The sequence below is a fragment of the Pristiophorus japonicus genome, chromosome 4 (genome assembly GCF_044704955.1).
Source record: "Pristiophorus japonicus isolate sPriJap1 chromosome 4, sPriJap1.hap1, whole genome shotgun sequence".
In the NCBI taxonomy this organism is placed as follows: Eukaryota; Metazoa; Chordata; class Chondrichthyes; family Pristiophoridae; genus Pristiophorus; species Pristiophorus japonicus.
Genome location: NC_091980.1, coordinates 202,952,420 through 202,978,789, shown reverse-complemented (window position 1 = coordinate 202,978,789; position 26,370 = coordinate 202,952,420).

Below are 26,370 nucleotides of genomic sequence, written 5' to 3'. Positions count from 1 at the left end.
CAGTCCATGCGGAGAGAAGTCAGTCCTCGGGGAGAGAAGTCAGTCCATGGGGAGAGAAGTCAGTCCTCGGGGAGAGAAGTCGGTCCTCGGGGAGAGAAGTTAGTCCTCGGGGAGAGAAGTCACTCCTCAGGGAGAGATGTACGTCCTCGGGGAGAGAGGTCAGTCCTCGGGGAGAGAGGTCAGTCCTCTGGGAGAGGAGTCAGTCCATGGGGAGAGAAGTCAGTCCACGGGGAGATCAGTCAGTCCTCAGGCAGAGAAGTCAGTCCATGGTGAGAGAAGTCAGTCCTCGGGGAGAGAAGTCAGTTCACGGGGAGAGAAGTCAGTCCTCGGGGGAGAGAAGTACGTCCTCGGGGAGGGAAGTCAGTCCTGGGGGGAGACGTCAGTCCTCGGGGAGAGAAGTCAGACTTCGGGGGGGAGTCAGTCCTCGCGGAGAGAAGTCAGTCCTCGGGGAGAGAGTCAGTCCACGGTGAGAGAAGTCGGTCCTCGGGGCGAGAAGTCAGTCCTCGGGAAGAGCAGTCAGTCCACGGGGAGAGAAGTCAGTCCTCGACCAGAGCAGTCAGTCCTCGGGGAGAGAAGTCAGTCCATGGGGAGAGAAGTCAGTCATCGGGGAGAGAGTCAGTCCTCGGGGAGAGAAGTCACTCCTCGGGGAGAGAAGTCACTCCTCGGGGAGAGATGTCAGTCCTCGGGGAGAGAGGGTAGTCCTCTGGGAGAGGAGTCAGTTCACGGGGAGAGAAGTCAGTTCTCGAGAAGAGCAGTCAGTCCTCGGGGAGTGAAGTCAGTCCACGGGGAGAGAATTCAGTCCACGGGGAGAGAATTCAGTCCACGGGGAGAGAAGTCAGTCCTCGGGGACAGAAGTCAGTCCATGCGGAGAGAAGTCAGTCCTCGGGGAGAGAAGTCAGTCCATGGGGAGAGAAGTCAGTCCTAGGGGAGAGAAGTCAGTCCTCGGGGAGAGAAGTCACTCCTCAGGGAGAGATGTACGTCCTCGGGGAGAGAGGTCAGTCCTCGGGGAGAGAGATCAGTCCTCTGGGAGAGGAGTCAGTCCATGGGGAGAGAAGTCAGTCCACGGGGAGATCAGTCAGTCCTCAGGCAGAGAAGTCAGTCCACGGTGAGAGAAGTCAGTCCTCGGGGAGAGAAGTCAGTTCACGGGGAGAGAAGTCAGTCCTCGGGGAGAGAAGTACGTCCTCGGGGAGGGAAGTCAGTCCTGGGGGGAGACGTCTGTCCTCGGGGAGAGAAGTCAGACTTGGGGGGGAGTCAGTCCTCGCGGAGAGAAGTCAGTCCTCGGGGAGAGAGTCAGTCCACGGGGAGAGAAGTCGGTCCTCGGGGCGAGAAGTCAGTTATCGGGGAGAGGAGTCAGTCCTCAGGGAGAGAGTCAGTCCTCGGGGAGGGAAGTCAGTCCTCGGGGAGAGAAGTCAGTCCACGGGGAGAGAAGTCAGTCATCGGGGAGAGAGACAGTCCTCGAGGAGAGAAGTCACACCTCGGGGAGAGATGTCAGTCCTCGGGGAGAGAGGTCAGTCCTCTGGGAGAGCAGTAAGTCCACGGGGAGAGAAGTCAGTCCTCGGGAAGAGCAGTCAGTCCTCGGGGAGTGAAGTCAGTCCGCGGGGAGAGAAGTTAGTCCACGGGGAGAGAAGTCATTCCTCGGGGAGAGAAGTCAGTTCACGGGGAGAGAAGTCAGTCCTCGGGGGAGAGAAGTACGTCCTCGGGGAGGGAAGTCAGTCCTGGGGGGAGACGTCAGTCCTCGGGGAGAGAAGTCAGACTTCGGGGGGGAGTCAGTCCTCGCGGAGAGAAGTCAGTCCTCGGGGAGAGAGTCAGTCCACGGTGAGAGAAGTCGGTCCTCGGGGCGAGAAGTCAGTCCTCGGGAAGAGCAGTCAGTCCACGGGGAGAGAAGTCAGTCCTCGACCAGAGCAGTCAGTCCTCGGGGAGAGAAGTCAGTCCATGGGGAGAGAAGTCAGTCATCGGGGAGAGAGTCAGTCCTCGGGGAGAGAAGTCACTCCTCGGGGAGAGAAGTCACTCCTCGGGGAGAGATGTCAGTCCTCGGGGAGAGAGGGTAGTCCTCTGGGAGAGGAGTCAGTTCACGGGGAGAGAAGTCAGTTCTCGAGAAGAGCAGTCAGTCCTCGGGGAGTGAAGTCAGTCCACGGGGAGAGAATTCAGTCCACGGGGAGAGAATTCAGTCCACGGGGAGAGAAGTCAGTCCTCGGGGACAGAAGTCAGTCCATGCGGAGAGAAGTCAGTCCTCGGGGAGAGAAGTCAGTCCATGGGGAGAGAAGTCAGTCCTAGGGGAGAGAAGTCAGTCCTCGGGGAGAGAAGTCACTCCTCAGGGAGAGATGTACGTCCTCGGGGAGAGAGGTCAGTCCTCGGGGAGAGAGATCAGTCCTCTGGGAGAGGAGTCAGTCCATGGGGAGAGAAGTCAGTCCACGGGGAGATCAGTCAGTCCTCAGGCAGAGAAGTCAGTCCACGGTGAGAGAAGTCAGTCCTCGGGGAGAGAAGTCAGTTCACGGGGAGAGAAGTCAGTCCTCGGGGAGAGAAGTACGTCCTCGGGGAGGGAAGTCAGTCCTGGGGGGAGACGTCTGTCCTCGGGGAGAGAAGTCAGACTTGGGGGGGAGTCAGTCCTCGCGGAGAGAAGTCAGTCCTCGGGGAGAGAGTCAGTCCACGGGGAGAGAAGTCGGTCCTCGGGGCGAGAAGTCAGTTATCGGGGAGAGGAGTCAGTCCTCAGGGAGAGAGTCAGTCCTCGGGGAGGGAAGTCAGTCCTCGGGGAGAGAAGTCAGTCCACGGGGAGAGAAGTCAGTCATCGGGGAGAGAGACAGTCCTCGAGGAGAGAAGTCACACCTCGGGGAGAGATGTCAGTCCTCGGGGAGAGAGGTCAGTCCTCTGGGAGAGCAGTAAGTCCACGGGGAGAGAAGTCAGTCCTCGGGAAGAGCAGTCAGTCCTCGGGGAGTGAAGTCAGTCCGCGGGGAGAGAAGTTAGTCCACGGGGAGAGAAGTCATTCCTCGGGCAGAGAAGTCAGTCCTCGGGCAGAGAAGTCAGTCCTCGGGGAGAGAAGTCAGTCCATGCGGAGAGAAGTCAGTCCATGTGGAGAGAAGTCAGTCTTCGGGGAGAGAAGTCAGTCCATGGGGAGAGAAGTCAGTCCTTGGGGAGGGAAGTCAGTCCTTGGGGAGGGAAGTCAGTCCTTGGGGAGGGAAGTCAGTCCTCGGGGAGAGAAGTCAGTCCTCGGGGAGAGAGGTCAGTTCTCTGGGAGAGGAGTCAGTCCATGGGGAGAGAAGTCAGTCCACGGGGAGATCAGTCAGTCCTCAGGCAGAGAAGTCAGTCCACGGTGAGAGAAGTCAGTCCTCGGGGAGAGAAGTCAGTTCACGGGGAGAGAAGTCAGTCCTCGGGGAGAGAAGTACGTCCTCGGGGAGGGAAGTCAGTCCTGGGGGGAGACGTCGGTCCTCGGGGAGAGAAGTCAGACCTCGTGGAGAGAGTCAGTCCTCGGGGAGAGAAGTCACTCCTCGGGGAGAGATGTCAGTCCTCGGGGAGAGATGTCAGTCCTCGGGGAGAGAGGTCAGTCCTCTGGGAGAGGAGTCAGTTCACGGGGAGAGAAGTCAGTTCTCGAGAAGAGCAGTCAGTCCTCGAGGAGTGAAGTCAGTCCACGGGGAGAGAATTCAGTCCACGGGGAGAGAATTCAGTCCACGGGGAGAGAAGTCAGTCCTCGGGGAGAGAAGTCAGTCCATGCGGAGAGAAGTCAGTCCTCGGGGAGAGAAGTCAGTCCATGGGGAGAGAAGTCAGTCCTCGGGGAGAGAAGTCAGTCCTCGGGGAGAGAAGTCAGTCCTCGGGGAGAGAAGTCACTCCTCAGGGAGAGATGTACGTCCTCGGGGAGAGAGGTCAGTCCTCGGGGAGAGAGGTCAGTCCTCTGGGAGAGGAGTCAGTCCATGGGGAGAGAAGTCAGTCCACGGGGAGAGAAGTCAGTTCTCGGGGAGAGGAGTCAGTCCTCAGGGAGAGAGTCAGTCCTCGGGGAGGGAAGTCAGTCCTCGGGGAGAGAAGTCAGTCCAGGGGTAGAGAAGTCAGTCATCGGGGAGAGAGACAGTCCTCGAGGAGAGAAGTCACTCCTCGGGGAGAGATGTCAGTCCTCGGGGAGAGAGGTCAGTCCTCTGGGAGAGCAGTAAGTCCACGGGGAGAGAAGTCAGTCCTCGGGAAGAGCAGTCAGTCCTCGGGGAGTGAAGTCAGTCCGCGGGGTGAGAAGTTAGTCCACGGGGAGAGAAGTCAGTCCTCGGGCAGAGAAGTCAGTCCTCGGGCAGAGAAGACAGTCCTCGGGGAGAGAAGTCAGTCCATGCGGAGAGAAGTCAGTCCATGCGGAGAAAAGTCAGTCTTCGGGGAGAGAAGTCAGTCCATGGGGAGAGAAGTCAGTCCTTGGGGAGGGAAGTCAGTCCTTGGGGAGGGAAGTCAGTCCTTGGGGAGGGAAGTCAGTCCTCGGGGAGAGAAGTCAGTCCACGGGGAGAGAATTCAGTCCTCGGGGAGAAGTCAGTCCTCGGGGAGAAGTCAGTCCTCGGGGAGTGAAGTCAGTCCTCAGGCAGTGAGTCAATCCATGGGGAGGGAGTCAGTCCTCGGGGAGAGACGTCAGTCCTCGGGGAGAGAAGTCAGTCCTCAGGGAGAAGTCAGTCCTCGGGGAGAGGAGTCAGTCCTCGGGCAGAAGTCCGTCCTCGGGGAGAGAAGTCAGTCCACGGGGAGAGAAGTCAGTCCACGGGGAGAGAAGTCTGTCCTCCGGGAGAGAAGTCAGTCCACGGGGGGAGAAGTCCGTCCTCGAGCCAGAATTCAGTCCATGGGGAGAGAAGTCAGTCCTCGGCGAGAGAAGTCAGCCCTCGGGGAGAGAAGTCAGCCCTCGGGGAGAGAAGTCAGTCCTCGGAGGGAGAAGTCAGACCACAGGGAGAGAAGTGAGTCCTCGGGGAGAGACGTCAGTCTTCGGGGAGAGAAGTCAGTCCACGGGGAGAGAAGTCAGTCCACGGGGAGAGAAGTCAGTCCACGGGGAGAGAAGTCAGTCCTCGACCAGAGCAGTCAGTCCTCGGGGAGAGAAGTCAGTCCACGGGGAGAGAAGTCAGTCATCGGGGAGAGAGACAGTCCTCGAGGAGAGAAGTCACTCCTCGGGGAGAGATGTCAGTCCTCGGGGAGAGAGGTCAGTCCTCTGGGAGAGCAGTAAGTCCACGGGGAGAGAAGTCAGTCCTCGGGAAGAGCAGTCAGTCCTCGGGGAGTGAAGTCAGTCCGCGGGGAGAGAAGTTAGTCCACGGGGAGAGAAGTCAGTCCTCGGGCAGAGAAGTCAGTCCTCGGGCAGAGAAGTACGTCCTCGGGGAGGGAAGTCAGTCCTGGGGGGAGACGTCGGTCCTCGGGTAGAGAAGTCAGACTTCGGGGGGGAGTCAGTCCTCGCGGAGAGAAGTCAGTCCTCGGGGAGAGAGTCAGTCCACGGGGAAAGAAGTCGGTCCTCGGGGCGAGAAGTCAGTCCTCGGGAAGAGCAGTCAGTCCACGGGGAGAGAAGTCAGTTCTCGGGGAGAGGAGTCAGTCCTCAGGGAGAGAGTCAGTCCTCGGGGAGGGAAGTCAGTCCTCGGGGAGAGAAGTCAGTCCAGGGGGAGAGAAGTCAGTCATCGGGGAAAGAGACAGTCCTCGAGGAGAGAAGTCACTCCTCGGGGAGAAATGTCAGTCCTCGGGGAGAGAGGTCAGTCCTCTGGGAGAGAAGTCAGCCCTCGGGGAGAGAAGTCAGCCCTCGGGGAGAGAAGTCAGTCCTCGGGGAGAGAAGTCAGTCCTCGGGCAGAGAAATCAGTCCTCGGGCAGAGAATTCAGTCCTCGAGGAGAGAAGTCAGTCCATGCGGAGAGAAGTCAGTCCATGCGGAGAAAAGTCAGTCTTCGGGGAGAGAAGTCAGTCCATGGGGAGAGAAGTCAGTCCTTGGGGAGGGAAGTCAGTCCTTGGGGAGGGAAGTCAGTCCTTGGGGAGGGAAGTCAGTCCTCGGGGAGAGAAGTCAGTCCACGGGGAGAGAATTCAGTCCTCGGGGAGAAGTCAGTCCTCGGGGAGAAGTCAGTCCTCGGGGAGTGAAGTCAGTCCTCAGGCAGTGAGTCAATCCATGGGGAGGGAGTCAGTCCTCGGGGAGAGACGTCAGTCCTCGGGGAGAGAAGTCAGTCCTCAGGGAGAAGTCAGTCCTCGGGGAGAGGAGTCAGTCCTCGGGCAGAAGTCCGTCCTCGGGGAGAGAAGTCAGTCCACAGGGAGAGAAGTCAGTTCACGGGGAGAGAAGTCTGTCCTCCGGGAGAGAAGTCAGTCCACGGGGGGAGAAGTCCGTCCTCGGGGAGAGAATTCAGTCCATGGGGAGAGAAGTCAGTCCTCGGGGAGAGAAGTCAGCCCTCGGGGAGAGAAGTCAGCCCTCGGGGAGAGAAGTCAGCCCTCGGGGAGAGAAGTCAGTCCTCGGAGGGAGAAGTCAGACCACAGGGAGAGAAGTGAGTCCTCGGGGAGAGACGTCAGTCTTCGGGGAGAGAAGTCAGTCCACGGGGAGAGAAGTCAGTCCACGGGGAGAGAAGTCAGTCCACGGGGAGAGAAGTCAGTCCACGGGGAGAGAAGTCAGTCCTCGACCAGAGCAGTCAGTCCTCGGGGAGAGAAGTCAGTCCACGGGGAGAGAAGTCAGTCATCGGGGAGAGAGTCAGTCCTCGGGGAGAGAAGTCACTCCTCGGGGAAAGATGTCAGTCCTCGGGGAGAGATGTCAGTCCTCGGGGAGAGAAGTCAGTCCACGGGGAGAGAAGTCAGTCCACGGGGAGAGAAGTCAGTCCTCGACCAGAGCAGTCAGTCCTCGGGGAGAGAAGTCAGTCCACGGGGAGAGAAGTCAGTCATCGGGGAGAGAGTCAGTCCTCGGAGAGAGAAGTCAGTCCTCGGGGAGAGAAGTCAGTCCTCGGGGAGAAGTCAGTCCACGGGGAGAGAATTCAGTCCTCGGGGAGTGAAGTCAGTCCTCAGGCAGTGAGTCAATCCATGGGGAGGGAGTCAGTCCTCGGGGAGAGACGTCAGTCCTCGGGGAGAGAAGTCAGTCCTCAGGGAGAAGTCAGTCCTCGGGGAGAGGAGTCAGTCCTCGGGCAGAAGTCCGTCCTCGGGGAGAGAAGTCAGTCCACAGGGAGAGAAGTCAGTCCACGGGGAGAGAAGTCTGTCCTCCGGGAGAGAAGTCAGTCCACGGGGAGAGAAGTCAGTCCTCGGGAAGAGCAGTCAGTCCTCGGGGAGTGAAGTCAGTCCGCGGGGAGAGAAGTTAGTCCACGGGGAGAGAAGTCAGTCCTCGGGCAGAGAAGTCAGTCCTCGGGCAGAGAAGTCAGTCCTCGGGGAGAGAAGTCAGTCCATGCGGAGAGAAGTCAGTCCATGCGGAGAGAAGTCAGTCTTCGGGGAGAGAAGTCAGTCCATGGGGAGAGAAGTCAGTCCTTGGGGAGGGAAGTCAGTCCTTGGGGAGGGAAGTCAGTCCTTGGGGAGGGAAGTCAGTCCTCGGGGAGAGAAGTCAGTCCTCGGGGAGAGAGGTCAGTCCTCTGGGAGAGGAGTCAGTCCATGGGGAGAGAAGTCAGTCCACGGGGAGATCAGTCAGTCCTCAGGCAGAGAAGTCAGTCCACGGTGAGAGAAGTCAGTCCTCGGGGAGAGAAGTCAGTTCACGGGGAGAGAAGTCAGTCCTCGGGGAGAGAAGTACGTCCTCGGGGAGGGAAGTCAGTCCTGGGGGGAGACGTCGGTCCTCGGGGAGTGAAGTCAGACTTCGGGGGGGAGTCAGTCCTCGCGGAGAGAAGTCAGTCCTCGTGGAGAGAGTCAGTCCTCGGGGAGAGAAGTCACTCCTCGGGGAGAGATGTCAGTCCTCGGGGAGAGATGTCAGTCCTCGGGGAGAGAGGTCAGTCCTCTGGGAGAGGAGTCAGTTCACGGGGAGAGAAGTCAGTTCTCGAGAAGAGCAGTCAGTCCTCGAGGAGTGAAGTCAGTCCACGGGGAGAGAATTCAGTCCACGGGGAGAGAATTCAGTCCACGGGGAGAGAAGTCAGTCCTCGGGGAGAGAAGTCAGTCCATGCGGAGAGAAGTCAGTCCTCGGGGAGAGAAGTCAGTCCATGGGGAGAGAAGTCAGTCCTCGGGGAGAGAAGTCAGTCCTCGGGGAGAGAAGTCAGTCCTCGGGGAGAGAAGTCACTCCTCAGGGAGAGATGTACGTCCTCGGGGAGAGAGGTCAGTCCTCGGGGAGAGAGGTCAGTCCTCTGGGAGAGGAGTCAGTCCATGGGGAGAGAAGTCAGTCCACGGGGAGAGAAGTCAGTTCTCGGGGAGAGGAGTCAGTCCTCAGGGAGAGAGTCAGTCCTCGGGGAGGGAAGTCAGTCCTCGGGGAGAGAAGTCAGTCCAGGGGGAGAGAAGTCAGTCATCGGGGAGAGAGACAGTCCTCGAGGAGAGAAGTCACTCCTCGGGGAGAGATGTCAGTCCTCGGGGAGAGAGGTCAGTCCTCTGGGAGAGCAGTAAGTCCACGGGGAGAGAAGTCAGTCCTCGGGAAGAGCAGTCAGTCCTCGGGGAGTGAAGTCAGTCCGCGGGGAGAGAAGTTAGTCCACGGGGAGAGAAGTCAGTCCTCGGGCAGAGAAGTCAGTCCTCGGGCAGAGAAGACAGTCCTCGGGGAGAGAAGTCAGTCCATGCGGAGAGAAGTCAGTCCATGCGGAGAAAAGTCAGTCTTCGGGGAGAGAAGTCAGTCCATGGGGAGAGAAGTCAGTCCTTGGGGAGGGAAGTCAGTCCTTGGGGAGGGAAGTCAGTCCTTGGGGAGGGAAGTCAGTCCTCGGGGAGAGAAGTCAGTCCACGGGGAGAGAATTCAGTCCTCGGGGAGAAGTCAGTCCTCGGGGAGAAGTCAGTCCTCGGGGAGTGAAGTCAGTCCTCAGGCAGTGAGTCAATCCATGGGGAGGGAGTCAGTCCTCGGGGAGAGACGTCAGTCCTCGGGGAGAGAAGTCAGTCCTCAGGGAGAAGTCAGTCCTCGGGGAGAGGAGTCAGTCCTCGGGCAGAAGTCCGTCCTCGGGGAGAGAAGTCAGTCCACAGGGAGAGAAGTCAGTCCACGGGGAGAGAAGTCTGTCCTCCGGGAGAGAAGTCAGTCCACGGGGGGAGAAGTCCGTCCTCGAGCCAGAATTCAGTCCATGGGGAGAGAAGTCAGTCCTCGGGGAGAGAAGTCAGCCCTCGGGGAGAGAAGTCAGCCCTCGGGGAGAGAAGTCAGTCCTCGGAGGGAGAAGTCAGACCACAGGGAGAGAAGTGAGTCCTCGGGGAGAGACGTCAGTCTTCGGGGAGAGAAGTCAGTCCACGGGGAGAGAAGTCAGTCCACGGGGAGAGAAGTCAGTCCACGGGGAGAGAAGTCAGTCCACGGGGAGAGAAGTCAGTCCTCGACCAGAGCAGTCAGTCCTCGGGGAGAGAAGTCAGTCCACGGGGAGAGAAGTCAGTCATCGGGGAGAGAGACAGTCCTCGAGGAGAGAAGTCACTCCTCGGGGAGAGATGTCAGTCCTCGGGGAGAGAGGTCAGTCCTCTGGGAGAGCAGTAAGTCCACGGGGAGAGAAGTCAGTCCTCGGGAAGAGCAGTCAGTCCTCGGGGAGTGAATTCAGTCCGCGGGGAGAGAAGTTAGTCCACGGGGAGAGAAGTCAGTCCTCGGGCAGAGAAGTCAGTCCTCGGGCAGAGAAGTACGTCCTCGGGGAGGGAAGTCAGTCCTGGGGGGAGACGTCGGTCCTCGGGGAGAGAAGTCAGACTTCGGGGGGGAGTCAGTCCTCGCGGAGAGAAGTCAGTCCTCGGGGAGAGAGACAGTCCACGGGGAAAGAAGTCGGTCCTCGGGGCGAGAAGTCAGTCCTCGGGAAGAGCAGTCAGTCCACGGGGAGAGAAGTCAGTTCTCGGGGAGAGGAGTCAGTCCTCAGGGAGAGAGTCAGTCCTCGGGGAGGGAAGTCAGTCCTCGGGGAGAGAAGTCAGTCCAGGGGGAGAGAAGTCAGTCATCGGGGAGAGAGACAGTCCTCGAGGAGAGAAGTCACTCCTCGGGGAGAAATGTCAGTCCTCGGGGAGAGAGGTCAGTCCTCTGGGAGAGCAGTAAGTCCACGGGGAGAGAAGTCAGTCCTCGGGAAGAGCAGTCAGTCCTCGGGGAGTGAAGTCAGTCCGCGGGGAGAGAAGTTAGTCCACGGGGAGAGAAGTCAGTCCTCGGGCAGAGAAGTCAGTCCTCGGGCAGAGAAGTCAGTCCTCGGGGAGAGAAGTCAGTCCATGCGGAGAGAAGTCAGTCCATGCGGAGAAAAGTCAGTCTTCGGGGAGAGAAGTCAGTCCATGGGGAGAGAAGTCAGTCCTTGGGGAGGGAAGTCAGTCCTTGGGGAGGGAAGTCAGTCCTTGGGGAGGGAAGTCAGTCCTCGGGGAGAGAAGTCAGTCCACGGGGAGAGAATTCAGTCCTCGGGGAGAAGTCAGTCCTCGGGGAGAAGTCAGTCCTCGGGGAGTGAAGTCAGTCCTCAGGCAGTGAGTCAATCCATGGGGAGGGAGTCAGTCCTCGGGGAGAGACGTCAGTCCTCGGGGAGAGAAGTCAGTCCTCAGGGAGAAGTCAGTCCTCGGGGAGAGGAGTCAGTCCTCGGGCAGAAGTCCGTCCTCGGGGAGAGAAGTCAGTCCACAGGGAGAGAAGTCAGTTCACGGGGAGAGAAGTCTGTCCTCCGGGAGAGAAGTCAGTCCACGGGGCGAGAAGTCCGTCCTCGGGGAGAGAATTCAGTCCATGGGGAGAGAAGTCAGTCCTCGGGGAGAGAAGTCAGCCCTCGGGGAGAGAAGTCAGCCCTCGGGGAGAGAAGTCAGTCCTCGGAGGGAGAAGTCAGACCACAGGGAGAGAAGTGAGTCCTCGGGGAGAGACGTCAGTCTTCGGGGAGAGAAGTCAGTCCACGGGGAGAGAAGTCAGTCCACGGGGAGAGAAGTCAGTCCACGGGGACAGAAGTCAGTCCACGGGGAGAGAAGTCAGTCCTCGACCAGAGCAGTCAGTCCTCGGGGAGAGAAGTCAGTCCACGGGGAGAGAAGTCAGTCATCGGGGAGAGAGTCAGTCCTCGGGGAGAGAAGTCACTCCTCGGGGAAAGATGTCAGTCCTCGGGGAGAGATGTCAGTCCTCGGGGAGAGAAGTCAGTCCACGGGGAGAGAAGTCAGTCCACGGGGAGAGAAGTCAGTCCTCGACCAGAGCAGTCAGTCCTCGGGGAGAGAAGTCAGTCCACGGGGAGAGAAGTCAGTCATCGGGGAGAGAGTCAGTCCTCGGAGAGAGAAGTCAGTCCTCGGGGAGAGAAGTCAGTCCTCGGGGAGAAGTCAGTCCACGGGGAGAGAATTCAGTCCTCGGGGAGTGAAGTCAGTCCTCGGGCAGTGAGTCAATCCATGGGGAGGTAGTCAGTCCTCGGGGAGAGACGTCAGTCCTCGGGGAGAGAAGTCAGTCCTCAGGGAGAAGTCAGTCCTCGGGGAGAGGAGTCAGTCCTCGGGCAGAAGTCCGTCCTCGGGGAGAGAAGTCAGTCCACAGGGAGAGAAGTCAGTCCACGGGGAGAGGAGTCAGTCCTCGGGCAGAAGTCCGTCCTCGGGGAGAGAAGTCAGTCCACAGGGAGAGAAGTCAGTCCACGGGGAGAGAAGTCTGTCCTCCGGGAGAGAAGTCAGTCCACGGGGGGAGAAGTCCGTCCTCGGGGAGAGAATTCAGTCCATGGGGAGAGAAGTCAGTCCTCGGGGAGAGAAGTCAGCCCTCGGGGAGAGAAGTCAGCCCTCGGGGAGAGAAGTCAGTACTCGGAGGGAGAAGTCAGACCACAGGGAGAGAAGTGAGTCCTCGGGGAGAGACGTCATTCTTCGGGGAGAGAAGTCAGTCCACGGGGAGAGAAGTCAGTCCACGGGGAGAGAAGTCAGTCCACTGGGAGAGAAGTCAGTCCTCGACCAGAGCAGTCAGTCCTCGGAGAGAGAAGTCAGTCCACGGGGAGAGAAGTCAGTCATCGGGGAGAGAGTCAGTCCTCGGGGAGAGAAGTCACTCCTCGGGGAAAGATGTCAGTCCTCGGGGAGAGATGTCAGTCCTCGGGGAGAGAGGTCAGTCCTCTGGGAGAGGAGTCAGTTCACGATGAAAGAAGTCAGTTCTCGAGAAGAGCAGTCAGTCCTCGGGGAGTGAAGTCAGTCCACGGGGAGAGAATTCAGTCCACGGGGAGAGAAGTCAGTCCTCGGGGAGAGAAGTCAGTCCATGCGGAGAGAAGTCAGTCCTCGGGGAGAGAAGTCAGTCCATAAGGAGAGAAGTCAGTCCTCGGGGAGAGAAGTCAGTCCTCGGGGAGAGAAGTCACTCCTCAGGGAGAGATGTACGTCCTCGGGGAGAGAGGTCAGTCCTCGGGGAGAGAGGTCAGTCCTCTGGGAGAGCAGTCAGTCCATGGGGAGAGAAGTCAGTCCTCGGGAAGCGCAGTCAGTCCTCGGGGAGTGAAGTCAGTGCACGGGGAGAGAAGTCAGTCCACGGGGAGAGAAGTCAGTCCTCTGGGAGTGAAGTCAGTCCTCGGGGAGTGAGTCAGTCCATGGGGAGGGAGTCAGTCCTCGGGGAGAGACGTCAGTCCTCGGGGAGAAGTCAGTCCACGGGGAGAGAAGTCTGTCCTCAGGGAGAGAATTCAGTCCTCGAGGAGAGAAGTCAGTCCTCGGGGAGAGAAGTCATGTCCTCAGGAGAAGTCGGTCCTCGGGGAGAGAAGTCAGTCCACGGGGGGTGAAGTCCGTCCTCGGGGAGAGAAGTGAGTCCACGGGGAGAGAAGTCAGTCCTCGGGGAGAGAAGTCAGTCCTCGGAGGGAGAAGTCAGACCACAGGGAGAGAAGTCAGTCCTCGGGGAGGGAAGTCAGTCCTCGGGGAGAGAAGTCAGTCCACGGGGAGAGAATTCAGTCCAGGTCGAGAGAAGTCATCCCTCGGGGAGAGAAGTCAGTCCTCGGGGAGAAGTCAGTCCTCGGGGAGAGACGTCAGTCCTCGGGTAGAGAAGTCAGTTCTCGGGGAGAGAAGTCAGTCCACGGGGAGATCAGTCAGTCCTCAGGCAGAGAAGTCAGTCCACGGTGAGAGACGTCAGTCCTCGGGGAGAGAAGTCAGTTCACGGGGAGAGAAGTCAGTCCTCGAGGAGAGAAGTACGTCCTCGGGGAGGGAAGTCAGTCCTGGGGTGAGACGTCAGTCCTCGGGGAGAGAAGTCAGACTTCGGGGGGGAGTCAGTCCTCGCGGAGAGAAGTCAGTCCTCGGGGAGAGAGTCAGTCCACGGGGAGAGAAGTCGGTCCTCGGGGCGAGAAGTCAGTCCTCGGGAAGAGCAGTCAGTCCACGGGGAGAGAAGTCAGTTCTCGGGGAGAGGAGTCAGTCCTCAGGGAGAGAGTCAGTCCTCGGGGAGAGATGTCAGTCCTCGGGGAGAGATGTCAGTCCTCGGGGAGAGAGGTCAGTCCTCTGGGAGAGGAGTCAGTTCACGATGAGAGAAGTCAGTTCTCGAGAAGAGCAGTCAGTCCTCGGGGAGTGAAGTCAGTCCACGGGGAGAGAATTCAGTCCACGGGGAGAGAAGTCAGTCCTCGGGGAGAGAAGTCAGTCCATGCGGAGAGAAGTCAGTCCTCGGGGAGAGAAGTCAGTCCATGGGGAGAGAAGTCAGTCCTCGGGGAGAGAAGTCAGTCCTCGGGGAGAGAAGTCACTCCTCAGGGAGAGATGTACGTCCTCGGGGAGAGAGGTCAGTCCTCGGGGAGAGAGGTCAGTCCTCTGGGAGAGGAGTCAGTCCATGGGGAGAGAAGTCAGTCCTCGGGAAGCGCAGTCAGTCCTCGGGGAGTGAAGTCAGTGCACGGGGAGAGAAGTCAGTCCTCGGGGAGTGAAGTCAGTCCTCGGGGAGTGAGTCAGTCCATGGGGAGGGAGTCAGTCCTCGGGGAGAGACGTCAGTCCTCGGGGAGAGAAGTCAGTCCACGGGGAGAGAAATCAGTCCTCCGGGAGAGAAGTCAGTCCTCAGGGAGAATTCAGTCCTCGGGGAGAGAAGTCCGTCCTCGGGGAGAGAAGTCAGTCCACGGGGAGAGAAGTCTGTCCTCCGGGAGAGAATTCAGTCCTCGGGGAGAGAAGTCAGTCCTCGGCGAGAGAAGTCATGTCCTCAGGAGAAGTCGGTCCTCGGGGAGAGAAGTCAGTCCACGGGGGGTGAAGTCCGTCCTCGGGGAGAGAAGTGAGTCCACGGGGAGAGAAGTCAGTCCTCGGGGAGAGAAGTCAGTCCTCGGAGGGAGAAGTCAGACCACAGGGAGAGAAGTGAGTCCTCTGGGAGAGACGTCCGTCCTCGGGGAGAGAAGTCAGTCCACGGAGAGAGAAGTCTGTACTCGGGGAGAGAATTCAGTCCTCGCGGAGAGAAGTCAGTCCTCGGGGAGAGAAGTCAGTCCTCAGGGAGAAGTCGGTTCTCGGGGAGAGAAGTCAGTCCACGGGGGGAGAAGTCCGTCCTCGGGGAGAGAAGTCAGTCCACAGGGAGAGAAGTCAGTCCTCGGGGAGAGAAGTCAGTCCTCGGAGGGAGAAGTCAGACCACAGGGAGAGAAGTGAGTCCTCGGGGAGAGACGTCAGTCCTCGGGGAGAGAAGTCAGTCCACGGGGAGAGAAGTCAGTCCACGGGGAGAGAAGTCGGTCAACGGGGATAGTAGTCAGTCCACGGGGAGAGAAGTCAGTCCTCGAGGAGAGCAGTCAGTCCTCGGGGAAAGAAGTCAGTCCACGGGGAGAGAAGTCAGTCCTCGGGAGAGAAGTCAGTCCACGGGGAGAGAAGTCAGTTCTCGGGGAGAGGAGTCAGTCCACGGGGATAGACATCAGTCCTCGAGGAGAGAAGTCAGTCCTCAGGGAGAGAGTCAGTCCTCGGGGAGGGAAGTCAGTCCTCAGGGAGAGAAGTCACTCCACGGGGAGAGAAGTCAGTCATCGGGCAGAGAGTCAGTCCTCGGGGAGAGAAGACACTCCTCAGGGAGAAATGTCAGTCCTCGGGGAGAGAGATCAGTCCTCGGGAAGAGCAGTCAGTCCTCGGGGAGTGAAGTCAGTCCACGGGGAGAGAAGTCAGTCCACGGGGAGAGAAGTCAGTCCTCGGGGAGAGAATTCAGTCCTCAGCAAGAGAGTCAGTCCTCGGGGAGGGAAGTCAGTCCTCGGGGAGAGAAGTCAGTCGTCGGGAAGAGCAGTCAGTCATCGGGGAGAGAGTCAGTCCTCGGGGAGAGAAGCCACTCCTCAGGGAGAAATGTCAGTCCTCGGGGAGAGAGGTCAGTCCTCGGGAAGAGCAGTCAGTCCTCGGGGAGTGAAGTCAGTCCACGGGGAGAGCAGTCAGTCCACGGGGAGAGAAGTCAGTCCTCGGGAACAGAAGTCAGTCCTCGGGGAGAGAAGTCAGTCCTCGGGGAGAGAGTCTGTCCTTCGGGAGACAAGTCAGTCCACAGGGAGAGAAGTGAGTCCTCGGGGAGAGACGTCAGTCCTCGGGGAGAGAAGTCAGTCCTCGGGGAGAGAAGTCAGTCCACGGGGAGAGAATTCAGTCCACGTCGAGAAAAGTCAGCCCTCCGGGAGAGAAGTCAGTCCTCGGGCAGTGAGTCAATCCATGGGGAGGGAGTCAGTCCTCGGGGAGAGACGTCAGTCCTCGGGGAGAGAAGTCAGTCCTCAGGGAGAAGTCAGTCCTCGTGGAGAGAAGTCAGTCATCGGGCAGAAGTCCGTCCTCGGGGAGAGAAGTCAGTCCACAGGGAGAGAAGTCAGTCCACAGGGAGAGAAGTCAGTCCACGGGGATGACGGCTGTCCTCCGGGAGAGAAGTCAGTCCACGGGGGGAGAAGTCCGTCCTCGGGGAGAGAATTCAGTCCATGGGGAGAGAAGTCAGTCCTCGGGGAGAGAAGTCAGCCCTCGGGGAGAGAAGTCAGCCCTCGGGGAGAGAAGTCAGTCCTCGGAGGGAGAAGTCAGACCACAGGGAGAGAAGTGAGTCCTCGGGGAGAGACGTCAGTCGTCGGGGAGAGAAGTCAGTCCACGGGGAGAGAAGTCAGTCCACGGGGAGAAAAGTCAGTCCACGGGGAGAGAAGTCAGTCCTCGACCAGAGCAGTCAGTCCTCGGGGAGAGAAGTCAGTCCACGGGGAGAGAAGTCAGTCATCGGGGAGAGAGTCAGTCCTCGGGGAGAGAAGTCACTCCTCGGGGAAAGAAGTCAGTCCACGGGGAGAGAAGTCAGTCCTCGGGGAGAGAAGTCAGTCCACGGGGAGAGAAGTCAGTTCTCGGGGAGAGGAGTCAGTCCACGGGGATAGACATCAGTCCTCGAGGAGAGAAGTCAGTCCTCAGGGAGAGAGTCAGTCCTCGGGGAGGGAAGTCAGTCCTCGGGGAGAGAAGTCAGTCCACGGGGAGAGAAGTCAGTCATCGGGGAGAGAGTCAGTACTCGGGGAGAGAAGCCACTCCTCAGGGAGAAATGTCAGTCCTCGGGGAGAGAGGTCAGTCCTCGGGAAGAGCAGTCAGTCCTCGGGGAGTGAAGTCAGTCCACGGGGAGAGAAGTCAGTCCACGGGGAGAGAAGTCAGTCCTCGGGGAGAGAAGTCAGTCCTCGGGGAGAGCAGTCAGTCCTCGGGGAAAGAAGTCAGTCCACGGGGAGAGAAGTCAGTCCTCGGGGAGAGAAGTCAGTCCACGGGGAGAGAAGTCAGTTCTCGGGGAGAGGAGTCAGTCCACGGGGATAGACATCAGTCCTCGAGTAGAGAAGTCAGTCCTCAGGGAGAGAGTCAGTCCTCGGGGAGGGAAGTCAGTCCTCGTGGAGAGAAGTCAGTCATCGGGGAGAGAAGTCAGTCATCGGGGAGAGAGTCAGTCCTCGGGGAGAGAAGTCAGTCCTCAGGGAGAAGTCAGTCCTCGTGGAGAGAAGTCAGTCCTCGGGCAGAAGTCCGTCCTCGGGGAGAGAAGTCAGTCCACGGGGATGAAGGCTGTCCTCCGGGAGAGAAGTCAGTCCACGGGGGGAGAAGTCCGTCCTCGGGGAGAGAATTCAGTCCATGGGGAGAGAAGTCAGTCCTCGGGGAGAGAAGTCAGCCCTCGGGGAGAGAAGTCAGCCCTCGGGGAGAGAAGTCAGTCCTCGGAGGGAGAAGTCAGACCACAGGGAGAGAAGTGAGTCCTCGGGGAGAGACGTCAGTCGTTGGGGAGAGAAGTCAGTCCACGGGGAGAGAAGTCAGTCCACGGGGAGAGAATTCAGTCCACGTCGAGAAAAGTCAGCCCTCGGGGAGAGAAGTCAGTCCTCGGGGAGAGAAGTGAGTCCTCGGGGAGAAGTTAGTCCTCGGGGAGAAGTCAGTCCTCGGGGAGTGAAGTCAGTCCTCGGGCAGTGAGTCAATCCATGGGGAGGGAGTCAGTCCTCGGGGAGAGACGTCAGTCCTCGGGGAGAGAAGTCAGTCCTCAGGGAGAAGTCAGTCCTCGTGGAGAGAAGTCAGTCCACAGGGAGAGAAGTCAGTCCACGGGGATGAAGGCTGTCCTCCGGGAGAGAAGTCAGTCCACGGGGGGAGAAGTCCGTCCTCGGGGAGAGAATTCAGTCCATGGGGAGAGAAGTCAGTCCTCGGGGAGAGAAGTCAGCCCTCGGGGAGAGAAGTCAGCCCTCGGGGAGAGAAGTCAGTCCTCGGAGGGAGAAGTCAGACCACAGGGAGAGAAGTGAGTCCTCGGGGAGAGACGTCAGTCGTCGGGGAGAGAAGTCAGTCCACGGGGAGAGAAGTCAGTCCACGGGGAGAAAAGTCAGTCCACGGGGAGAGAAGTCAGTCCTCGACCAGAGCAGTCAGTCCTCGGGGAGAGAAGTCAGTCCACGGGGAGAGAAGTCAGTCATCGGGGAGAGAGTCAGTCCTCGGGGAGAGAAGTCACTCCTCGGGGAGAGATGTCAGTCCTCGGGGAGAGAGGTCAGTCCTCTGGGAGAGGAGTCAGTTCACGATGAGAGAAGTCAGTTCTCGAGAAGAGCAGTCAGTCCTCGGGGAGTGAAGTCAGTCCACGGGGAGAGAATTCAGTCCACGGGGAGAGAAGTCAGTCCATGCGGGGAGAAGTCAGTCCTCGGGGAGAGAAGTCAGTCCATGGGGAGAGAAGTCAGTCCTTGGGGAGAGAAGTCAGTCCTCGGGGAGAGAAGTCACTCCTCAGGGAGAGATGTACGTCCTCGGGGAGAGAGGTCAGTCCTCAGGGAGAGAGGTCAGTCCTCTGGGAGAGGAGTCAGTCCATGGGGAGAGAAGTCAGTCCTCGGGAAGCGCAGTCAGTCCTCGGGGAGTGAAGTCAGTGCACGGGGAGAGAAGTCAGTCCACGGGGAGAGAAGTCAGTCCTCGGGGAGTGAAGTCAGTCCTCGGGGAGTGAGTCAGTCCATGGGGAGGGAGTCAGTCCTCGGGGAGAGACGTCAGTCCTCGGGGAGAGAAGTCAGTCCACGGGGAGAGAAGTCAGTCAACGGGGATAGTAGTCAGTCCACGGGGAGTGGTCAGTCCTCGAGGAGAGCTGTCAGTCCTCGGGGAAAGAAGTCAGTCCACGGGGAGAGAAATCAGTCCTCCGGGAGAGAAGTCAGTCCTCAGGGAGAATTCAGTCCTCGGGGAGAGAAGTCCGTCCTCGGGGAGAGAAGGCAGTCCACGGGGAGAGAAGTCTGTCCTCCGGGAGAGAATTCAGTCCTCGGGGAGAGAAGTCAGTCCTCGGGGAGAGAAGTCATGTCCTCAGGAGAAGTCGGTCCTCGGGGAGAGAAGTCAGTCCACGGGGGGTGAAGTCCGTCCTCGGGGAGAGAAGTGAGTCCACGGGGAGAGAAGTCAGTCCTCGGGGAGTGAAGTCAGTCCTCGGGGAGTGAGTCAGTCCATGGGGAGGGAGTCAGTCCTCGGGGAGAGACGTCAGTCCTCGGGGAGAGAAGTCAGTCCACGGGGAGAGAAATCAGACCTCCGGGAGAGAAGTCAGTCCTCAGGGAGACTTCAGTCCTCGGGGAGAGAAGTCCGTCCTCGGGGAGAGAAGTCAGTCCTCGGGGAGTGAAGTCAGTCCTCGGGGAGTGAGTCAGTCCATGGGGAGGGAGTCAGTCCTCGGGGAGAGACGTCAGTCCTCGGGGAGAGAAGTCAGTCCACGGGGAGAGAAATCAGTCCTCCGGGAGAGAAGTCAGTCCTCAGGGAGAATTCAGTCCTCGGGGAGAGAAGTCCGTCCTCGGGGAGAGAAGTCAGTCCACGGGGAGAGAAGTCTGTCCTCCGGGAGAGAATTCAGTCCTCGGGGAGAGAAGTCAGTCCTCGGGGAGAGAAGTCATGTCCTCAGGAGAAGTCGGTCCTCGGGGAGAGAAGTCAGTCCACGGGGGGTGAAGTCCGTCCTCGGGGAGAGAAGTGAGTCCTCGGAGGGAGAAGTCAGACCACAGGGAGAGAAGTGAGTCCTCGGGGAGAGACGTCCGTCCTCGGGGAGAGAAGTCAGTCCACGGAGAGAGAAGTCTGTCCTTGGGGAGAGAATTCAGTCCTCGCGGAGAGAAGTCAGTACTCGGGGAGAGAAGTCAGTCCTCAGGGAGAAGTCGGTCCTCGGGGAGAGAAGTCAGTCCACGGGGGGAGAAGTCCGTCCTCGGGGAGAGAAGTCAGTCCACAGGGAGAGAAGTCAGTCCTCGGGGAGAGAAGTCAGTCCTCGGAGGGAGAAGTCAGACCACAGGGAGAGAAGTGAGTCCTCGGGGAGAGACGTCAGTCCTCGGGGAGAGAAGTCAGTCCACGGGGAGAGAAGTCAGTCCACGGGGAGAGAAGTCAGTCAACGGGGATAGTAGTCAGTCCACGGGGAGAAGTCAGTCCTCGGGGAGTGAAGTCAGTCCTCGGGCAGTGAGTCAATCCATGGGGAGGGAGTCAGTCCTCGGGGAGAGACGTCAGTCCTCGGGGAGAGAAGTCAGTCCTCAGGGAGAAGTCAGTCCTCGTGGAGAGAAGTCAGTCCTCGGGCAGAAGTCCGTCCTCGGGGAGAGAAGTCAGTCCACAGGGAGAGAAGTCAGTCCACGGGGAGAGAAGTCTGTTCTCCGGGAGAGAAGTCAGTCCACGGGGGGAGAAGTCCGTCCTCGGGGAGAGAATTCAGTCCATGGGGAGAGAAGTCAGTCCTCGGGGAGAGAAGTCAGCCCTCGGGGAGAGAAGTCAGCCCTCGGGGAGAGAAGTCAGTCCTCGGAGGGAGAAGTCAGACCACAGGGAGAGAAGTGAGTCCTCGGGGAGAGACGTCAGTCTTCGGGGAGAGAAGTCAGTCCACGGGGAGAGAAGTCAGTCCACGGGGAGAAAAGTCAGTCCACGGGGAGAGAAGTCAGTCCTCGACCAGAGCAGTCAGTCCTTGGGGAGAGAAGTCAGTCCACGGGGAGAGAAGTCAGTCATGGGGGAGAGATGTCAGTCCTCGGGGAGAGATGTCAGTCCTCGGGGAGAGAGGTCAGTCCTCTGGGAGAGGAGTCAGTTCACGATGAGAGAAGTCAGTTCTCGAGAAGAGCAGTCAGTCCTCGGGGAGTGAAGTCAGTCCACGAGGAGAGAATTCAGTCCACGGGGAGAGAAGTCAGTCCTCGGGGAGAGAAGTCAGTCCATGCGGAGAGAAGTCAGTCCTCGGGGAGAGAAGTCAGTCCATGGGGAGAGAAGTCAGTCCTCGGGGAGAGAAGTTAGTCCTCGGGGAGAGAAGTCACTCCTCAGGGAGAGATGTACGTCCTCGGGGAGAGAGGTCAGTCCTCGGGGAGAGAGGTCAGTCCTCTGTGAGAGGAGTCAGTCCATGGGGAGAGAAGTCAGTCCTCGGGAAGCGCAGTCAGTCCTCGGGGAGTGAAGTCAGTGCACGGGGAGAGAAGTCAGTCCAAGGGGAGAGAAGTCAGTTCTCGGGGAGTGAAGTCAGTCCTCGGGGAGTGAGTCAGTCCATGGGGAGGGAGTCAGTCCTCGGGGAGAGACGTCAGTCCTCGGGGAGAGAAGTCAGTCCACGGGGAGAGAAATCAGTCCTCCGGGAGAGAAGTCAGTCCTCAGGGAGAATTCAGTCCTCGGGGAGAGAAGTCCGTCCTCGGGGAGAGAAGTCAGTCCACGGGGAGAGAAGTCTGTCCTCCGGGAGAGAATTCAGTCCTCGGGGAGAGAAGTCAGTCCTCGGGGAGAGAAGTCATGTCCTCAGGAGAAGTCGGTCCTCGGGGAGAGAAGTCAGTCCACGGGGGGTGAAGTCCGTCCTCGGGGAGAGAAGTGAGTCCACGGGGAGAGAAGTCAGTCCTCGGTGAGAGAAGTCAGTCCTCGGAGGGAGAAGTCAGACCACAGGGAGAGAAGTGAGTCCTCCGGGAGAGACGTCCGTCCTCGGGGAGAGAAGTCAGTCCACGGAGAGAGAAGTCTGTCCTCGGGGAGAGAATTCAGTCCTCGCGGAGAGAAGTCAGTCCTCGGGGAGAGAAGTCAGTCCTCAGGGAGAAGTCGGTCCTCGGGGAGAGAAGTCAGTCCACGGGGGGAGAAGTCCGTCCTCGGGGAGAGAAGTCAGTCCACAGGGAGAGAAGTCAGTCCTCGGGGAGAGAAGTCAGTCCTCGGAGGGAGAAGTCAGACCACAGGGAGAGAAGTGAGTCCTCGGGGAGAGACGTCAGTCCTCGGGGAGAGAAGTCAGTCCACGGGGAGAGAAGTCAGTCCACGGGGAGAGAAGTCAGTCAACGGGGATAGTAGTCAGTCCACGGGGAGAGAAGTCAGTCCTCGAGGAGAGCAGTCAGTCCTCGGGGAAAGAAGTCAGTCCACGGGGAGAGAAGTCAGTCCTCGGGGAGAGAATTCAGTCCACGGGGAGAGAAGTCAGTTCTCGGGGAGAGGAGTCAGTCCACGGGGATAGACGTCAGTCCTCGAGGAGAGAAGTCAGTCCTCAGGGAGAGAGTCAGTCCTCGGGGAGGGAAGTCAGTCCTCAGGGAGAGAAGTCACTCCACGGGGAGAGAAGTCAGTCATCGGGCAGAGAGTCAGTCCTCGGGGAGAGAAGACACTCCTCAGGGAGAAATGTCAGTCCTCGGGGAGAGAGATCAGTCCTCGGGAAGAGCAGTCAGTCCTCGGGGAGTGAAGTCAGTCCACGGGGAGAGAAGTCAGTCCACGGGGAGAGAAGTCAGTCCTCGGGGAGAGAATTCAGTCCTCAGGGATAGAGTCAGTCCTCGGGGAGGGAAGTCAGTCCTCGGGGAGAGAAGTCAGTCCACGGGGAGAGAAGTCAGTCATCGGGGAGAGAGTTAGTCCTCGGGGAGAGAAGCCACTCCTCAGGGAGAAATGTCAGTCCTCGGGGAGAGAGGTCAGTCCTCGGGAAGAGCAGTCAGTCCTCGGGGAGTGAAGTCAGTCCACGGGGAGAGAAGTCAGTCCACGGGGAGAGAAGTCAGTCCTCGGGGAGAGAAGTCAGTCCTCGGGGAGAGAAGTCAGTCCTCGGGGAGAGAAGTCAGTCCACGGGGAGAGAAGTCAGTCAACGGGGATAGTAGTCAGTCCACGGGGAGAGAAGTCAGTCCTCGAGGAGAGCAGTCAGTCCTCGGGGAAAGAAGTCAGTCCACGGGGAGAGAAGTCAGTCCTCGGGGAGAGAAGTCAGTCCAAGGGGAGAGAAGTCAGTTCTCGGGGAGAGGAGTCAGTCCACGGGGATAGACGTCAGTCCTCGAGTAGAGAAGTCAGTCCTCAGGGAGAGAGTCAGTCCTCGGGGAGGGAAGTCAGTCCTCGTGGAGAGAAGTCAGTCATCGGGGAGAGAAGTCAGTCATCGGGGAGAGAGTCAGTCCTCGGGGAGAGAAGCCACTCCTCAGGGAGAAATGTCAGTCCTCGGGGAGAGAGGTCAGTCCTCGGGAAGAGCAGTCAGTCCTCGGGGAGTGAAGTCAGTCCACGGGGAGAGAAGTCAGTCCTCGGGGAGAGAAGTCAGTCCATGGGGAGAGAAGTCAGTCTTCGGGGAGAGAAGTCAGTCCATGGGGAGAGAAGTCAGTCCTCGGGGAGGGAAGTCAGTCCTCGGGGAGAGAAGTCAGTCCACGGGGAGAGAATTCAGTCCAGGTCGAGAGAAGTCATCCCTCGGGGAGAGAAGTCAGTCCTCGGGGAGAGAAGTCAGTTCTCGGGGAGAGAAGTCAGTCCACTGGGAGATCAGTCAGCCCTCAGGCAGAGAAGTCAGTCCACGGTGAGAGAAGTCAGTCCTCGGGGAGAGAAGTCAGTTCACGGGGAGAGAAGTCAGTCCTCGGGGAGAGAAGTACGTCCTCGGGGAAGGAAGTCAGTCCTGGGGGGAGACGTCAGTCCTCGAGGAGAGAAGTCAGACTTCGGGGGGGAGTCAGTCCTCGCGGAGAGAAGTCAGTCCTCGGGGAGAGAGTCAGTCCACGGTGAGAGAAGTCGGTTCTCGGGGCGAGAAGTCAGTCCACGGGGATAGACGTCAGTCCTCGATGAGAGAAGTCAGTCCTCAGGTAGAGAGTCAGTCCTCGGGGAGGGAAGTCAGTCCTCGGGGAGAGAAGTCAGTCCACGGGGAGAGAAGTCAGTCATCGGGGAGAGAGTCAGTCATCGCGGAGAGAGACAGTCCTCGAGGAGAGAAGTCACTCCTGGGGGAGAGATGTCAGTCCTCAGGGAGAGAGGTCAGTCCTCTGGGAGAGCAGAAAGTCCACGTGGAGAGAAGTCAGTCCTCGGGAAGAGAAGTCAGTCCTCGGGGAGAGAGTCAGTCCTCGGGGAGAGAAGCCACTCCGCAGGGAGAAATGTCAGTCCTCGGGGAGAGAAGTCAGTCCTCGGGAAGAGCAGTCAGTCCTCGGGGAGTGAAGTCAGTCCACGGGGATAGAAGTCAGTCCACGGGGAGAGAAGTCAGTCCTCGGGGAGAGAAGTCAGTCCTCAGGGAGAGAAGTCAGTCCATGGGGAGAGAAGTCAGTCTTCGGGGAGAGAAGTCAGTCCATGGGGAGAGAAGTCAGTCCTCGGGGAGGGAAGTCAGTCCTCGGGGAGAGAAGTCAGTCCACGGGGAGAGAATTCAGTCCAGGTCGAGAGAAGTCATCCCTCGGGGAGAGAAGTCAGTCCTCGGGGAGAAGTCAGTCCTCGGGGAGAGACGTCAGTCCTCGGGTAGAGAAGTCAGTTCTCGGGTAGAGAAGTCAGTTCTCGGGGAGAGAAGTCAGTCCACGGAGAGATCAGTCAGTCCTCAGGCAGAGAAGTCAGTCCACGGTGAGAGAAGTCAGTCCTCGGGGAGAGAATTCAGTCCCGGTCGAGAGAAGTCAGTCCGCGGGGAGGGAATTCAGTCCAGGTCGATAGAAGTCATCCCTCGGGGAGAGAAGTCAGTCCATGGGGAGAGAAGTCAGTCTTCGGGGAGAGAAGTCAGTCCATGGGGAGAGAAGTCAGTCCTCGGGGAGGGAAGTCAGTCCTCGGTGAGAGAAATCAGTCCACTGGGAGAGAATTCAGTCCAGGTCGAGAGAAGTCATCCCTCGGGGAGAGAAGTCAGTCCTCGGGGAGAGAAGTCAGTTCTCGGGGAGAGAAGTCAGTCCACTGGGAGATCAGTCAGCCCTCAGGCAGAGAAGTCAGTCCACGGTGAGAGAAGTCAGTCCTCGGGGAGAGAAGTCAGTTCACGGGGAGAGAAGTCAGTCCTCGGGGAGAGAAGTACGTCGTCAGGGAAGGAAGTCAGTCCTGGGGGAGAGAAGTCAGTCCTCGAGGAGAGCAGTCAGTCCTCGGGGAAAAAGTCAGTCCACGGGGAGAGAAGTCAGTCCTCGGGGAGAGAAGTCAGTCCACGGGGAGAGAAGTCAGTTCTCGGGGAGAGGAGTCAGTCCACGGGGATAGACGTCAGTCCTCGAGTAGAGAAGTCAGTCCTCAGGGAGAGAGTCAGTCCTCGGGGAGGGAAGTCAGTCATCGGGGAGAGAGACAATCCTCGAGGAGAGAAGTCACTCCTGGGGGAGAGATGTCAGTCCTCGGGGAGAGAGGTCAGTCCTCTGGGAGAGCAGTAAGTCCACGGGGAGAGAAGTCAGTCCTCGGGAAGAACAGTCAGTCATCGGGGAGAGAGTCAGTCCTCGGGGAGAGAAGCCACTCCTCAGGGAGAAATGTCAGTCCTCGGGGAGAGAGGTCAGTCCTCGGGAAGAGCAGTCAGTCCTCGGGGAGTGAAGTCAGTCCACGGGGAGAGAAGTCAGTCCACGGGGAGAGAAGTCAGTCCTCGGGGAGAGAAGTCAGTCCTCGGGGAGAGAAGTCAGTCCATGGGGAGAGAAGTCAGTCTTCGGGGAGAGAAGTCAGTCCATGGGGAGAGAAGTCAGTCCTCGGGGAGGGAAGTCAGTCCTCGGGGAGAGAAGTCAGTCCTCGGGGAGAGAAGTCAGTCCACGGGGAGAGAATTCAGTCCAGGTCGAGAGAAGTCATCCCTCGGGGAGAGAAGTCAGTCCTCGGGGAGAAGTCAGTCCTCGGGTAGAAAAGTCAGTTCTCGGGTAGAGAAGTCAGTTCTCGGGTAGAGAAGTCAGTTCTCGGGGAGAGAAGTCAGTCCACGGGGAAATCAGTCAGTCCTCAGGCAGAGAAGTCAGTCCACGGTGAGAGAAGTCAGTCCTCGGGGAGAGAAGTCAGTTCACGGGGAGAGAAGTCAGTCCTCGGGGAGAGAAGTACGTCCTCGGGGAGGGAAGTCAGTCCTGGGGGGAGACGTCAGTCCTCAGGGAGAGAAGTCAGACTTCGGGGGGGAGTCAGTCCTCGCGGAGAGAAGTCAGTCCTCGGGGAGAGAGTCAGTCCACGGGGAGAGAAGTCGGTCCTCGGGGCAAGAAGTCAGTCCTCGGGAAGAGCAGTCAGTTAACGGGGAGAGGAGTCAGTTCTCGGGGAGAGGAGTCAGTCCACGGGGATAGACGTCAGTCCTCGATGAGAGAAGTCAGTCCTCAGGGAGAGAGTCAGTCCTCGAGGAGGGAAGTCAGTCCTCGGGGAGAGAAGTCAGTCCACGGGGAGAGAAGTCAGTCATCGGGGAGAGAGACAGTCCTCGAGGAGAGAAGTCACTCCTCGGGGAGAGATGTCAGTCCTCGGGGAGAGAGGTCAGTCCTCTGGGAGAGCAGTAAGTCCACGGGGAGAGAAGTCAGTCCTCGGGAAGAGCAGTCAGTCCTCGGGGAGTGAAGTCAGTCCGCGGGGAGAGAAATTAGTGCACGGGGAGAGAAGTCAGTCCTCGGGGAGAGAAGTCAGTCCTCGGGGAGAGAAGTCAGTCCATGCGGAGAGAAGTCAGTCCATGCGGAGAGAAGTCTGTCCTCCGGGAGAGAATTCAGTCCTCGGGGAGAGAAGTCAGTCCTCGGGGAGAGAAGTCATGTCCTCAGGAGAAGTCGGTCCTCGGGGAGAGAAGTCAGTCCACGGGGGGTGAAGTCCGTCCTCGGGGAGAGAAGTCAGTCCACGGGGAGAGAAGTCAGTCCTCGGGGAGAGAAGTCAGTCCTCGGGGAGAGAAGTCAGACCACAGGGAGAGAAGTGAGTCCTCCGGGAGAGACGTCAGTCCTCGGGGAGAGAAGTCAGTCCACGGAGAGAGAAGTCTGTCCTCGGGGAGAGAATTCAGTCCTCGCAGAGAGAAGTCAGTTCTCGGGGAGAGAAGTCAGTCCTCAGGGAGAAGTCGGTCCTCGGGGAGAGAAGTCAGTCCACGGGGGCAGAAGTCCGTCCTCGGGGAGAGAAGTCAG